At 43.6% G+C, this 14,164-nt stretch overlaps 1 protein-coding gene across 1 annotated transcript in view; it reads left to right on the forward strand.

The window, feature by feature from the left end:
• The first annotated feature begins 733 nt into the window (after positions 1-733).
• LOC138261723 (gap junction gamma-1 protein-like) overlaps positions 734-14,164 on the forward strand; it is a 50,150-nt gene continuing 36,719 nt past the window's right edge. Inside the window, exon 1 of the mRNA XM_069211027.1 lies at positions 734-1,017. The gene's annotated coding sequence lies outside the window, so the exon portion shown is untranslated. The remainder of the gene's footprint in view (positions 1,018-14,164) is intronic.

Genomic DNA, 14,164 nt, shown 5'->3' on the forward strand with positions numbered 1-14,164 from the left:
GGTTACAAGTGTGACATTGTAACACTGGAACACGTAGTGCATAAAGAAGCGTTTTAGTTGTACCATACCAGTGGTTTTGTATTGGTGACCTATTGTACATAATATTAGAGATATGCTGTGTTTGCCAGATCCTGGCTTAGTTTGACAGCATAATAGGGTTACACAAGCATGTTGTTGCCAAACTTCAGTAGTTTGAATAAGTAAGCCACAGCAAAACCTGCACAAGGGCAGTAGGGAAGCTTGGAATACTACCTGTGTTGAACCTACCATGTGGGTTTTAAGGACGCTTTGGGTGATGCTTGCCATGCTGTATGTGGGGTGGGGTGCTCGGTGTGCTTGTACGGGAAGCATGCTCTGCCGTTGTTCTCTGTAACATGCATATCTTTTGCGAACAGACCTGCCTAAATGCTACCTGTAGCGTCAACAAGGAATGTGTGTGTGCACACGTGTGCACATTTGTATGTGCTAATATGTGTGTGTGTGCGTGTGTTTGCCACGTGCACAGTTTTTATTCTTGCATGCTTCAGTTAGCCTCAGTAAGTACCCTAGCACTGGGTGCCCCTGCATGAGGCTGTTTAATCATTGCCCGTCCTGGAGAAGAAGTCTGCTGGATTCCAGGCCTGTGCTCTGGGCAACCAGCTTCTTTGTTATTGTAGGATAATCCCACGCTGAAGGGAATGGGAACCCTTATTCCTTCCGTGTGTCACATGCGGCATAGTGGGCAGAGGGAAAGCCTGCTTCGTTCATGTAGATTTGGTTATTTAAAATTGGAAAAATGTTTTTTGGTTGAAAGAGGGGCGAAGAAGACAAGTAAACTTGTTCGGGCAGCTTTCAGAGGATGCGTGGAGAGCTATCACTGGGCCCAGGGGTGGAGCTAGACAGGATGTTTAAATCCTCACTGTGGAAAGTCTCCCTGCAGACCAGACCGGAGATACATTGCTTTCCTGCTCAAAATGTGAATCGGTGTTCTATCTAGCTCTAGCTCTGCGGTGTTCGGCCTAGATGCAACATGTTCCTGTGAGTACTTTATTTTTATTTTTCTTAAACATTAATCACAATGAAATATAGTGAGAGAGAGAGAGACAGAAAGTTTGAGCGAGAAAGGGCTTGTCTATGTCAGAGCGGTCGGTTGACGGATGAAAGCATGCATGCACGGGTGAAGGGAATGATGAATGACTGGATGGACAGACGGGCGGACGGACAGACTTTGGATGTAGAATAGAGGGATCGTGAACCGTTATAATATGCTGAGAGCTGAATCACCCCCTAGCATTATGTGTAAGAACGTGCGCATGCAAAATGTGTTTGGAACTTAGCAGTATGGTGGCGGGAAAGGAATGCATTTTATCGTTCTTCGATCAGTAGTCCTGCTTGTACATGGCAGAAACATCTACCAGGGGCGCATTCCGGATGGCATTCTTTCGTCATACCATTGCCGGGGAGAGTTTAAGCAGCGAAAAGAGCTGCAGCTTGCCATCTTATGCTCCTATCCCCAGGGCACCCCACCCAGGGGGATGTTCTGTGGGTCTGGACAGACAGCGGCCTGGCATCTTAAAGTGTCTGCCTATTGTTAAAACAACAATGGCGGTTAGAGGGTGCAGGCGTCTGTCCCCGAGATACAGTAACTGTACAGCGGAAACTGTGTTCAGGTCTTCAAATAAATAGTAACTGATGAATCCTCCTGGAAATAAGCTGCAATTATAGCGGGGTTAACAAGCATTGACAAAGACAGTAGGTCTTGCCTCTACCCAAGCTATTGCTTTGCCAATGTGTTTTAGACATGCTGTGTAGCAGCGTGGCTGCTGTTCAGCATAGCTAAATGTTTTTGGCGTAAAGGAGTGTGGGGTGAAGTGGCGTAGAGTGGAGAGGCATATTGGAGTGGGGTGAGGTGTCAGAGTGTCAGAGTCGAGTGTCGTAGAGTTGAGTGGAGTGGCATGGAGTGAAGGGGCATATAGCCATGGGAACATAAAGTGAAGGGGCATAGAGTGGAGCAGAGGAGCATAGAGTGTTTCGGCACAGAATGGAGTAAAGTGGAGTAGACTGGAATAGAATATCATAGAGTGGAGTGGTATAAAGTGTTGTGGAGTGCGTAGAGTGGCGATGCGTGGAGTGGAGCAGCATGGAGTGCCCCTATGTGGCATAGAGTGGAGTGGCACAGAGTGGCATGGTGTAGACCCCTGATACTCAAAGTATGGCCCGAGGACCGAATGAGGCCTTCCTGACCTTTACATGTGGCCCCCTGGTGTACAGTACCACTCTGCTGCTGTTTACTCAGAGAGATGCTGGCAATAATAAAGACATTAAAGAAACAGACACACCTTTATTAAAAGGATAATTAGTGTTAAATAAAGGAAGTAACTGTTGAGTTCTGCATCTCTTAACTTTAGGAGCACCTTCATTTTTAAAGCCATCTTGCAGCAATGTGTAAACATATAATAAAGTCTTTTCAAAATTCTAAAAGTGTATTTAATTCACATGCAAACCTTTTCACTTTAGAGCATCAGATTATACCAGCGTATTGAGAAGTATTATTTCAAAAGTGATAGTTTTCAGACATGAATTTAGAAACATCATTCTTCCCCCTACCCTGACAACAATGCCAATATTGAAATGTGGCAAATAGGTTGTCATGTGCACCCGTTGGGCGACCTGGGTTCCTATTATACAAGTAAAACATTGTTTTTTAACTCAAACATGGGAGAAGGTTTTGTACAGCGGACTTCCTGAAGGCATGTATTCTTTAGATCCTGTCTGTGTGACAATGAAGGGAAGTGAAATAAAACTATTGACTAGGACAGAGGTCTTCAAACTTTTTGATACCGAGACCCACTCCTGACAAAAATTTCTCCAACCTGGTACTCCTCATCATCAACAATCATAAAAGTTCCCTAATTCCTCATCATTTTTAAGGTAAGGAAATAATATTAAACAGTGTTTAGCAAACCAAAGGTCAGTGAGTGTGGGGGGCGTGGTCAAAGGTGTGGCTAAAAAACAAAGGTCCTGATTTTTGAGGAATTGGCGTAGGGTAGTGATGCAAGTCTTCTTGCTACACTGTCCTATGCCAGTATAAAAGGGCAAGAATACAGTGCATTCCTGTCCTTTCTCCCTGCCCTGTTGCACAAATTGCTGCCTAGCACCAACACAGGCTGGATTGTGTTTGTGCAGGAGGGGGCACTTTCCTGCACAAAAACAATCCTGAGAAGCATTTTCCTCTTTCTATATGTGCTGCAAAATGCAACACACAGAAAGAGGAATGAACGATTTTAGCACTGCTCCAGTTTACGTGATTTTATAAATCTTGGGCAGTGTCAAAATCCATGGGTGTGGAGTGGGAACACCCACAACAACGCCCATGGAACGCCTCCTTGACGCATGGTAAGGTAACACAGCGGCTTGCACTGCTTTGCCTTACTCATATGTATGAGGCCATGCAAAGCCACGCAGATTGGCTTTGCGTCCCCTCATAGGTATGATTGAGAGTCTTGTACCGCTGGAGCATCAAAAAAGCGATGCTTCGGTGGCCCAAGCCTCTCATAAATAAGCCCCAAAATATTCTGTATGTTTTTTAGGTCTTACACCGTCAGGTAGCTACATATAAAATAAAAGACAGTTTAAATGAAAAATAAATAAAAGAAAGTGGTTACTCATTGGGAAATGCACTGTAGTGTATTATGGAACCTCTATTAGTTAATTCACTGCAGAGGTCTGTGTGTAACTGGAGGGTAACAGAATTAAATCTTGGTTGGTGCAGTGGAGAATAGTGACTTGTGTATTTTAAGTGCCACAAAGTCACAGCCTGTGACAGAAAGCACTGTGAATCTTAAAGGCATTATTTTATACTTGCATTATACACAGTATAAGACAGGCCACTACAAAAAATTTATAGGATAAAACAGTGCTTCCAAAATGTAGATTTAAGTAATACCAGAGCACATGCAATATAATTTTTAAATAGCTGTCCCTTCAGCAGCTCCAGGAGTAGTTACTGCTATGTAAATACAATTACAATTAAAAGCACACACTTCATAACGCAGTTGTTAACTCTTTGCGCTACCATGCAAAAATAATAAATGTTTATCATAACAAAGCTTCAAGTGATTACGTCAATTAAAGCCAGTACCAAAGCTCCAAAGCATCCTTTAAATGTGCAAATTAACTCGTAGTGCACATTTAATTCAGGAAGCAGGTGCCCTGGCACAAAGGCATCTTTATCCGTTTCATAGCACAGGAGAGTCATTGAATCAAAGTTCAGCTGAAGCATTTTAACGATGGGAAGAAGTCAGGTTGGGTGAATGTGTGCCCCCTACCCAGGACTTCATGCCCCCACCATGGGGATCGCACCCCACAGATCGAAGACCTCAGGCCTAGGATCCCGCAATTTGGTAAAGTGGAGAAGCTGGGATTAATCCCAGGTTTTCTGGTTTCACATTGTGAAATTCAGCAAACATATGTTTATGCTTTGCTTCACCTACACCCACCTTACTACCAATGCCTCCCCACACACCCCCCACCTGGCATGACCACACCCCGCTGGCATTAATGCAGCCTCAGACATATCACACACCACATCTTTTGGCCCCTAGGAAAATGTTTGTGAGTACCCATAGTGTAGAGTACTGTAGAGAGTCATAGAGTGGAGGGCCTTCGAGTATTGTGTAGTGGAGTGGTGCAGACAGGAGTAGGGTGAAGTGAGTTAGAGTGGAGTAGAGTATTGGAGTGGAACAGAGTCATAGAGTGGAATGAAGTATAGTGTTGTAGAGTGGAGTGGTGTAGAGTGGAGGGGCATAGAGTGGAGGGGCACAGGGTGGAGTGGAGTGTCATAGTGGAGTGTCATAAGGTGGAGTGGAGTGGCATATAGAGGAGAGTGGTGTAGAGCTGAGTAGAGTGGAGTAAAGTGCCAAAGTGGAGTGATGTAGAGTGAAGGGGCATATAGTAACATAGAATAGAGTGGATTACAATTGTATAGAGTGGTACAGAGTGGAATACCATAGAGTGGAGTGGCTTAGGGTAGAGTGGAGTGGCGTTGAATGGAGTAAAGTCTTATGTATTGTCATAGAGTGGATTGGCAGACTGGCATAGAGTGTCATAGAGGGCGTGGAGTGGTGTAGAGTGTAGTGGAGTGTCATAGAGTACAGTAGCACAGAGCAGGCCATTGTAGAGGGTCACAGAGAGTTGCAGAGTGAAGGGTTGTACAGTTGAGTAGTATAGAGTGGGGTAGAGTGGCCTACAGTGAAGTGACATAGAGTGGAGTACAGTATAATAGAGTGGGGTGTCATAGAGTGGAGTGTTGTAGAGTGGAGAAGAGTGGCCAACAGTGAAGTTGCATAGAGTGGCATAGAGTGAAGTAGCAGTGAGTCGCAGAGAGCAGAGTAAAGTATTGTAGAGTGGAGTGGCATATAGTGGAGTAGTGTGTCGAACAGGAGAGGGGTGTAGAGTGGAGGGGCACAGACTGGAGGTAAGCAGAGTGATAAGAAGACTCTCCTGAAAAAACAAGGGAAAATAACATCTTTTATTTGGGCTAGTAGGGGAATTCGACTCTCCTGGAAAAAACTGAGATGGAGAATTGGGGCAGGAGGATTGGGCTTCCATATTTACAACTTTACTGCGGGGCTTTCCAATAAAAAAACAACAGAATCCTTCTCCTTTGTCCAGATGAGATGGCAGCGGGGTAATGTTCCATGCTATTAGGATTGCCAGAAGAGGGTTTCTCATACACAATTGAGGCACCTACATTTTTTAAACAGATTAGCCTGAAATGCCCAAAGGCAGCAGCTAAAACTTGGTACGAAGTAATCTCACTCTTAGATATTGGCTACTACCATAAACTGTCCCCCCATGGGAATTTCCGGGGACACTGCAGTGTCTGCTCAACAGTCTCATGAAGCCTATGATACGGACTGGCATTAAAAGTTGGGGTCAGCTGGTGAATGAAGGGTCAAGATTGTCCTGGGACTACTGGAATAGTAAGACAAACGGTTCCCTCTCCAGACATAAAATGCATCAAGTAAATGAATGGCCTAAGGGCTAGGGTTGGTCTGATACTGATGGAAATAGAACTCCAAGATCCTTGCGCTGCAAAGAAGGAAGTGGCATGCTGGTAACAATATCTGTTGGTGGCAGCAGAGGAAAAGATGAAACCTCCACATAGCGTATGGGACGGAGACTTGTCGGCCATGGAGCTGGAAAAGATATGGAAAATATATGGCAAGTATCTCTGTCTACACTTTACTCGGTGGTTAAATCTTCTGCACTAAGGAAAAATCACTTCTTCACTCTCCATAGAATATATTGGTCCCCGAAAAATTGGTGAAGATAAGGGGGAGTGAGGAATCAATGTGCAAGAGATGTGGCTGCAGGGACGCCGATAATGTCCATATGTTTGCTATCTGCCCAAATTTGGAGGAATTCTTGTCTGATGTGGGTATGACTATTTACAACTCTATAGAAGCATCCTAGGATGGAGTAGAGTGTCATATAGTGGAGTGGCATAAAGTGGAGTGATATAGAGAGGAGAGACATAGAGTGGCATAGCATAGAGAGGAGTAAAGTGGAGTGCCGTGGAGTGGAGAGCTGTAGAGTGGAGTAAAGTGTCAGAGTGGATTGGCATAGAGTGGAGTAAAGTGGCATAAGGTGCAGTGTTGTAGAGTGGCATAGAGTGTCTTTCAGTGGAGTGTCACAGAAAGGATGGTCTAGAGTGGCATGGCATAGAGTGGAGTAGAGTGTCATAAAGTGGAGTACAGTGAAATGGAGTAGAATTTCATAGAGTGGAGTGAAGTGTCGCAGAGTGGAGTGTTATAGAGTGAAGTAGCATAGAGTGGACTAGAGTGACCCAAAGTGAAGCGGCATAGAGTGGAGTAGGGTGGCCTAGAGTTGAGTGGCATAGAGTGGTGTGAAGTGGAGGGGCATAGAGTGTACTGGAATGGTGCAGAGTAGAGGGGAGTAGCATGGTGTAAAGAAGAGTGGCAGAGAGTACAGTAGTGTGGAGTGCAGCAGAGTGTCATAGAGTGGCATGGAGTGGTGTAGAGTGAAGTGACCTAAAGTGTAGTGGTGTAGTGTGGCTTGGAGTATAGTTTCATAGAGCAGAGGGGCATAGAGTGGAGGGGTGCAGAGGGAAGAGGAGTGGCATGTCATAGAGTGCCATTGAGTGGTGTAGTGTGGAGTAGAGTGTCATAGAGAGGAGTGTCCTAGAGTGGTGGGGCATAGAGTGGAGTAAAGTGTTGTGGAGTGTCATAGAGTGGTGAGGCATAGACTGTCATAGAGTGGAGTGTTGTAGAGTGGCATGGCCTACAGTGGCATAGGGTGGGGTGGCACAGAGTGGAGTGGCGCTGAGTGGCTTAGAGTGGAGTAGAGTGGTATGGAGTAGAGTAGAGCGGAGTGGTGCAGAGTGGAGTGGCATAGAGTGTCATAGTGTGTCGTGGAGTAGAGTGTTGTAGAGTGGACTGGTATAGAGTGGAGTAGAGTGTCGTAATGTGGTGGCTGCATGGTGTGGTAGGCCCACTGCCATTACAGACAACACAGTTTCATTTGAAATGACCATTACTTTTGTACAGACACAGTATTGCTGATGAAACTATACAGCACACAGATAATAGAATTACCATGTGTACTGATTTTTTTTTAGTGTAATAAAATATTTATTTCCACTACGGTTCAGAAATACAAAAAAAGTGCTTCATTTGTGCTTTCCTAATTATGATATATTCTGAAATACTTGCACAGTTCATTTACAGGCATTCCATTGTTGTTGTGTGGTATTAAAAATAACATCCTACAGCCTTTCCTCTTACATGGGTATCCAGCAGGATTGCCACGTAAATCCTTTCACTTTAAAGTCAGAGAAAGAAAACACCAAGCTCTCTTGGAGAAAGACAGAGCCTGACATTTGACCTCTGCCTTTGAATGCACAGCAAAAAATGTCATAAGATAAGAACACGATTTCAAAGCCTGTTTACAAAGGGTTTGGAGTGCCAGTCCAAAAGGCAAACTTTACACTAGGAGCACTGGAAGGCACTCTCTCTTACCTGATACTTCAGTTTTAAAAGAGCAACAAGGTAGACAGTACAAGGTTTAACCCATATCACTGATCAACTCAAAAGTGACGGGTGGGTATACCACTTCCTTCCTGAAAGATGTGCTGCCCCTCAACATCTCACCAAGCTACCTTTTTGTAAGAAGCCCCACCATTCGCCCAGACCTCTTCAACATATGCCCCCATTCCAGGATGTGGGGTGCAGTCACATTCACCCTGGTGCCACTAATTTGGAGGAGTCCACTCCCACCCCAATGAAGCATTTGTGGCAGGAGCCCAACTCTTTATCTTGCCACCTGAGGAAGTCACATCCTAGCCGCCAGTCAGTACCCATAGGAAGGCTGTGTTGCACATGGCTATGTTGTTGCATGTGTTCCTGCCCGGAGGGGACTTGGCCTGGCCGTTCATGTTGGAATGTTCCATTGGAGTAAAACCAAGACTGATTTCCATAAGACAGGTCTCCGTCTAGAGATGGGCGGCTCGTAATGAGGGCCATAGAATATTTGGTGGTTCCTACTGATAAAGGTTTTACATGGTAGCTTTTCTCTACACATATGCTTAAAAGGCATTAGATCCGTAAAAGGGGAATACTCAAATCACCACATTAAATATTTTTATTGCGTTAGGTCCAACAAACCAGCAGTCATTGGGACCTGTGCAAGGTTTTTTTTCACATATGCATCTCGCACTAACGATTCTCATTTTCTGATTAGAGATGGGATACTTTTATAATCAAGGACCTTCACATCTAAAAGGTTGGGGCTATGGGACAGGTTTTAAAAGCATGTATAACAAAGTTTTCTGTCTGAACAGGATTTAGTGCCCTGACTGTGGTGAGTGTATGTGTTAGCATTATAAGCTCATAAGTATCAATTACTGTCATATATGGAGGTGAAATAACCTCATGTACTCTACTTCATTTACTGATGCGAGCAGTGTGGCACTAAATGTACAACGTGATCTAAAGTGTGATCTCTCTGACATAATGCAAGTTAGAATACAGTTTAGTGTTGCTACCATAAGAGCCTGGTTAGTGCCAATAAATCATGAATCGGCCTTGTTTAATCTGGCCTGGCCTAAACTGCCAAAGGCTGAGAGCGAAGACGATCGTGTCTTTGGGTAAGTGCCCCCCTCCAAAGAGACGAGACGGGACACCTCAGGCAAACAAAAGGAGAACTTTTCAGTACTAGGCTTTGCTCACTACTGCCACCAGCTGTGTTTTTTAAAGTGCTTAGAAAGAGTTAGGTGGATTAACCTGCCAAAAAGCTCCAGTGGAGACACCTACCTACCTATACAGCATGGCTGCAACTTGAGGCCAACCCCTGCACATATGAAAGCATCAGCATTATCCCTTTAAAATATGCTCAATATATTTGGCTTACTCCTTGAAAACATACAATTTTAAATGTACCAGGCAAATATATTTTTCCTTTGTTTTAACATTCAACACTTGAGGGTCAATTAAAGGTGAATTACCCTTCCATATGAGAAAAATGTACAAGTAACTTTAAAATAGATGCACTTACTTTTAAACGTGTTTTTCATACTTCTACCCGTGAAGAGGACCCAACTGTGACCTGATTAAAACAGAAGCCGTTGAAAAATCCTGCACGACTGGTGTGGCTGAATGTTAATAAATGTGTGCATAGTGTTTAAGTTTAAGCTCATCCACCACCTCTACCACTCATTGCTGCTTTGTGGCGACATACAAAAACATAGTGGAGAAAATATATGGTTTATTTAGGGAAAAAGTATGTTGTGCAGTGTTTAATTTGTAAATAAAAAGGTGCCAGTGCCCAAAGCCCTCCTCTTAAACACGTGGCTGCTGCAATTAAATGGGTGAACACGGAATACTGAGGAGGTGTAATCCTGAAACCATCTCGGGCCTCTTCAATCCATATAAAGCCACTCCCTGCCCCTTCAGACCACTCTTGCAGCTTTCTACTTTCTCCCTTTGTGACGCGTTTTCGCATTTCCCTTCCTCCGCCTTTCCCATATGTGTCTTTTGCTCGCAGCAAATGCTTGAGGCAGAAGAATACGCCCCGGCCCTCAAAAATAAGTAGCGGTGCTAAGCACCGGAAACAACAAGTACAAATTAAGCACTGATGTTGTGCCATAAACATATATTTACCTGGATACACAATTAATATATAGCAAAAGGTGTGCCTCATCTTTGACTGAAAAAGAGATCCAGTCCCATTCAAGTGAGGGTTGTAACATTTCTTCCTGTGCCAAAGCAATATAATTGCACATTGTCTAGCATAATTAGTTTAATTAGTCCCTTTCTATTTTTAGGACTAGTTCCTTGCTGTCCAGGATCAATGTGGGACAGCGTGGGTGTCCAACGTCAGTGGTTGGTGCCGCACAATATTAATACATTATTGGTTTATGCATGAGTCAGGGACTGCAGAAGAGTGCAAATTCTCGGATCCTTTAATAGAAAACAGAACTGTGGTACATGCCATCTTGATGACTTTGCAAGGCATCTCATCTCCATGCACATTGGTGTTCGTGACTGCCATGCCAATCAGAGTGTAGAGTGTGCATAAGCACCACTGCTATAACTGTAGATCTGGCTGAAGTTGTGTAACAGCTAGGTGTTGGTTCCAGGCTAGGCAGGCAGGGCCTGGCTCCTGTACAGAAATGGACAGGGTAAGTAGAAGGTTCTTTTTCGAATCCACCTTCCCTCAAGTGAATTTTGCAGCTAAGACAGACCGATGGAAACGCTCCCAGCTTGTCAGACAACAGTACTAGGCTACATACGGAAATATTTTTAAAAAGTATACATAAACAAATGTGATGGATTGACTGGCTGATCCTTCACTGGTAATTAAATACGCTGCATTCCAGTTCATCATTATTTTGCACACCATGCAAACTCAGGTTGGACCTAGCCATATGTAAATCAGTCTTGATCCTGCTCTCATGGGAACAGTCCATCGTAAACAGTCAGGCCAAGTACTCCCTGAACTGCACCCAAGACATGTTTTGCAAACGCTCATCAGTTGGGTATAGCTTAGTTCCACTGCACAGTGCACATGGGACCTACATGTAGGCATACCCATCTCACAGAAATATACAAAAAAGTGATGGATGGAATGCTTGAATTAATCTCGGCCATTACATAAGGCTACATCCCAGCCCTCCACTTTGGCTGACATGCTAAAGAGAAAGTCAGGCTGAAAACCACTTCAAACAGAGTTAATGTGGCAGGCTGCACAGTACATGAACATGGTATGTGGTTGTTGCTTCACTCACTCTGCCTGCGGTAATGAAGAGAAGAAAAAGGGGCAGCAGAACTGCATTTGGGTGGGCCCAAAACTTAATTTAGTGAGCCATTGACTTGGTTTCACTCTTGTCTATAGCTATAGAAAACCAATGAAGGGATCATAGCATAGACGGTGGTCTAATATATACTAATTCTTGTTGGAATTTCCTAAAGCTGCACAGAATATTAGGTCATGTCAGAAGATATTATGAAAGATGCTGGAGAGAGGGAATACATGTTCAAATTACAGCCAATATTTTGGTGTTTTTTTGGTATATGGTCAACCAGGGTTAAGTTATTGTTTGCAAAGTTTTTTGAGCATAGAGTGAGGAGGATCTCAACCAAAGATTTGCCAAAGCCACCTTTGCTCAGCACAACTGTTTTAGTCGGGTCTGTGCCTTTTTCATAGCGTTTTAGTGCTGATGTCATCACGCCGTGAAATTGCATGCTGCTTGAATGTATCTAAATATTGCCTCTTGCTCAGTGAAGCTTACCTCACACTCCCTTATTGGACTTGACCCACAACATTCCTTTGTCAGGCAGAAAACTTACTCGTGAGCTGTAGTGGGAGGCTGGATGTGAAAATGAATAATGTTCTCAAGGCTTTAGATGAAATCTCACTTTTTAATAAATGTTGAATTCTTTAGGGAAGAAATCGAATTTGACAGCTAAGGGCCACCTTCCCTTCTGACACAGGAGTGTAACCATCTTTGTTGCAGCAGGTGCAAGGGTGTTGGGGCCCAGGTCCATTTCAGTTTTGCCAGTCTTTTAATAACAAACTGGGTGATGGTGTGCCCGTTTTTAGGGTCGAGCGCGCAAGTGCTCTGGCCCCTGTTGTAATCTCTCTGTGATGTCATGCCCATCACTTTCATTGGTTCGTGGGCTTGCCTTTTAAAATTCAATTGATTTCATTTGTGAAAGGCATGCATAAATCATGCCTTTTTTGGTGTTTGGGCCTCCTAGAGTGCACTAGTAAACTACTGAAAACATACGAGGCCCCATGTTTTCCATATAGTTTCTGGACTACTCTTTTCTTTTTATTTTGTAGGCAGTGTAATCTCGATGGGCAGTAATCAAGCGGTTTGCATAACTACTAGTTTACTTCTATTATTTATCCATGCACTCCTTGACGAATTTAAGGTTTTACACAGCGCAATCACGCTCCTTTTTTTTTTATTACTATGCAAAGTCGAAACCATACCGATCTTTTTGTTCTGATTAGTCACCTTCAAATCGGTTCCCTTATGTGAAATTGTATTACTTTTCATTTTCAGTTTATGTGACAAGAAAAATCCGGTCAGGAGTTTAAAATCCTAATAGCTCAAACTCATTTTTATATCTGATCAGGTTAGCTTGCTCTGGGTCGACTAACAGGGGGTGTCTAGCTGCCAAGTGATCTTGTGTCATGTGATAGTCACCACCAGCCAGTCGCTCCTTTCCAGCCAACAAACACTTTGCATTCTGGGAATTTGATTTTCAATTTTAATAGGGCACCCATGGGCTTTAAAATTTTCTGCATGCAAAGTGCTGTTAGCTGAAAAGCCGGGACCAGCGTTAAGTGTTCACTTGATATGGCATGGAGTCACTAGCCAGATGTGCGGCTGGGTATTTATGTTGGAGGAAGGTAGCGTGCAGAAACCTTTTTCGCGCCAATCCTCACATGACAAGCTGTGTGCAGACCTCCGAACCTCAAGAAAGTTTCACTGTGCGATTGTTTAGAAACCGAGCGGGGACATAGGAGTGGGCCTTTGGACCTCCTTCTATGCAGTGGTTTAGATTGAAATATAGACGTACAAGTACCTACTCTACAGTACTCGTTTGCTGCTGAGAAGAGCCTGCGCTGTATAATGAGATGTATCGCAGCAGTGCTGTAACTTGAAGGTACCCTGCCTTTCAAATTAAAGAAGTGCAGGTAATCAGTACTTGACAATTTAAAGCACTGCTTCTACGCCTAAATGCCCCCCCATCCCTAAAAGCAACATCGGGGGGGGACTATAAAATAGAGCCCTGCTGTGCACATCTTTCACACCTGGCACGGAAAGCTACTCAATGAAAAGTGTACTAAATCCCCTCGTGATAGTGCATCTTACGGGGTTTGCCCTCGGTGATCTCGTGTGAAATCGTGAGCCAGACGACAGCAGCCGCGTGTGAGTTGGCAGGCACGAGTGTGCAAAATGGCTTTTAAAATGGATAGCTTATGCTAGCTGTGTGTGAATCCTGTAGCACATGATGGACCTACCTTGAGTTTTTTTTTAGCAGAAGGGGTCGAATCTAACTGGATCTCCGCATCAAGCAACATTATATTTATTTTGTGCAAATATATTTAGTTGTATACTTGGCGCAATAATACGGTTCTGCGATTTTAAACACATCATTGATTGTGGCCCGAGCAACGTGTCATTAGCTAGCAGTCTGTTTTTCCTCTTTTAGTTGTGGTGCTTGTAGTTTTGCTTTTCTGGTGAATACCAAAGACTCGCAAGCGCAACTGGACATCACAGGCAACTCAAACTTGACATGACAACGTGAAATATCTGTTTTCAAGCAATATACACTAAGTTTCTTCGTATGGAGGGGAGCACAAAACGAATGATGATCTAGTGGGCTGAACATTCACCAATACTCTCTTATTTATGAACTATATTATAATTGTGTCGAAGTGTGATGGTTAAAATGTAGAACTGTTATGTAAATGTCAAAAAAATGCAGACATGTTTATATATTCTAAATGGTTTTTTTGGGACACAAATAATTGTAGTTGGATTTTTTTTTAAGAATGTATATTTAGAAGTTTTGTGCTTCTGACAATAATAAGTACTGTATTGTAGATTGCATGAGGAAAATTGATGGTTTGGATTACTGGCCAAGTG

This window comes from Pleurodeles waltl, chromosome 10 (assembly GCF_031143425.1).
Source record: "Pleurodeles waltl isolate 20211129_DDA chromosome 10, aPleWal1.hap1.20221129, whole genome shotgun sequence".
NCBI lineage: Eukaryota > Metazoa > Chordata > Amphibia > Caudata > Salamandridae > Pleurodeles > Pleurodeles waltl.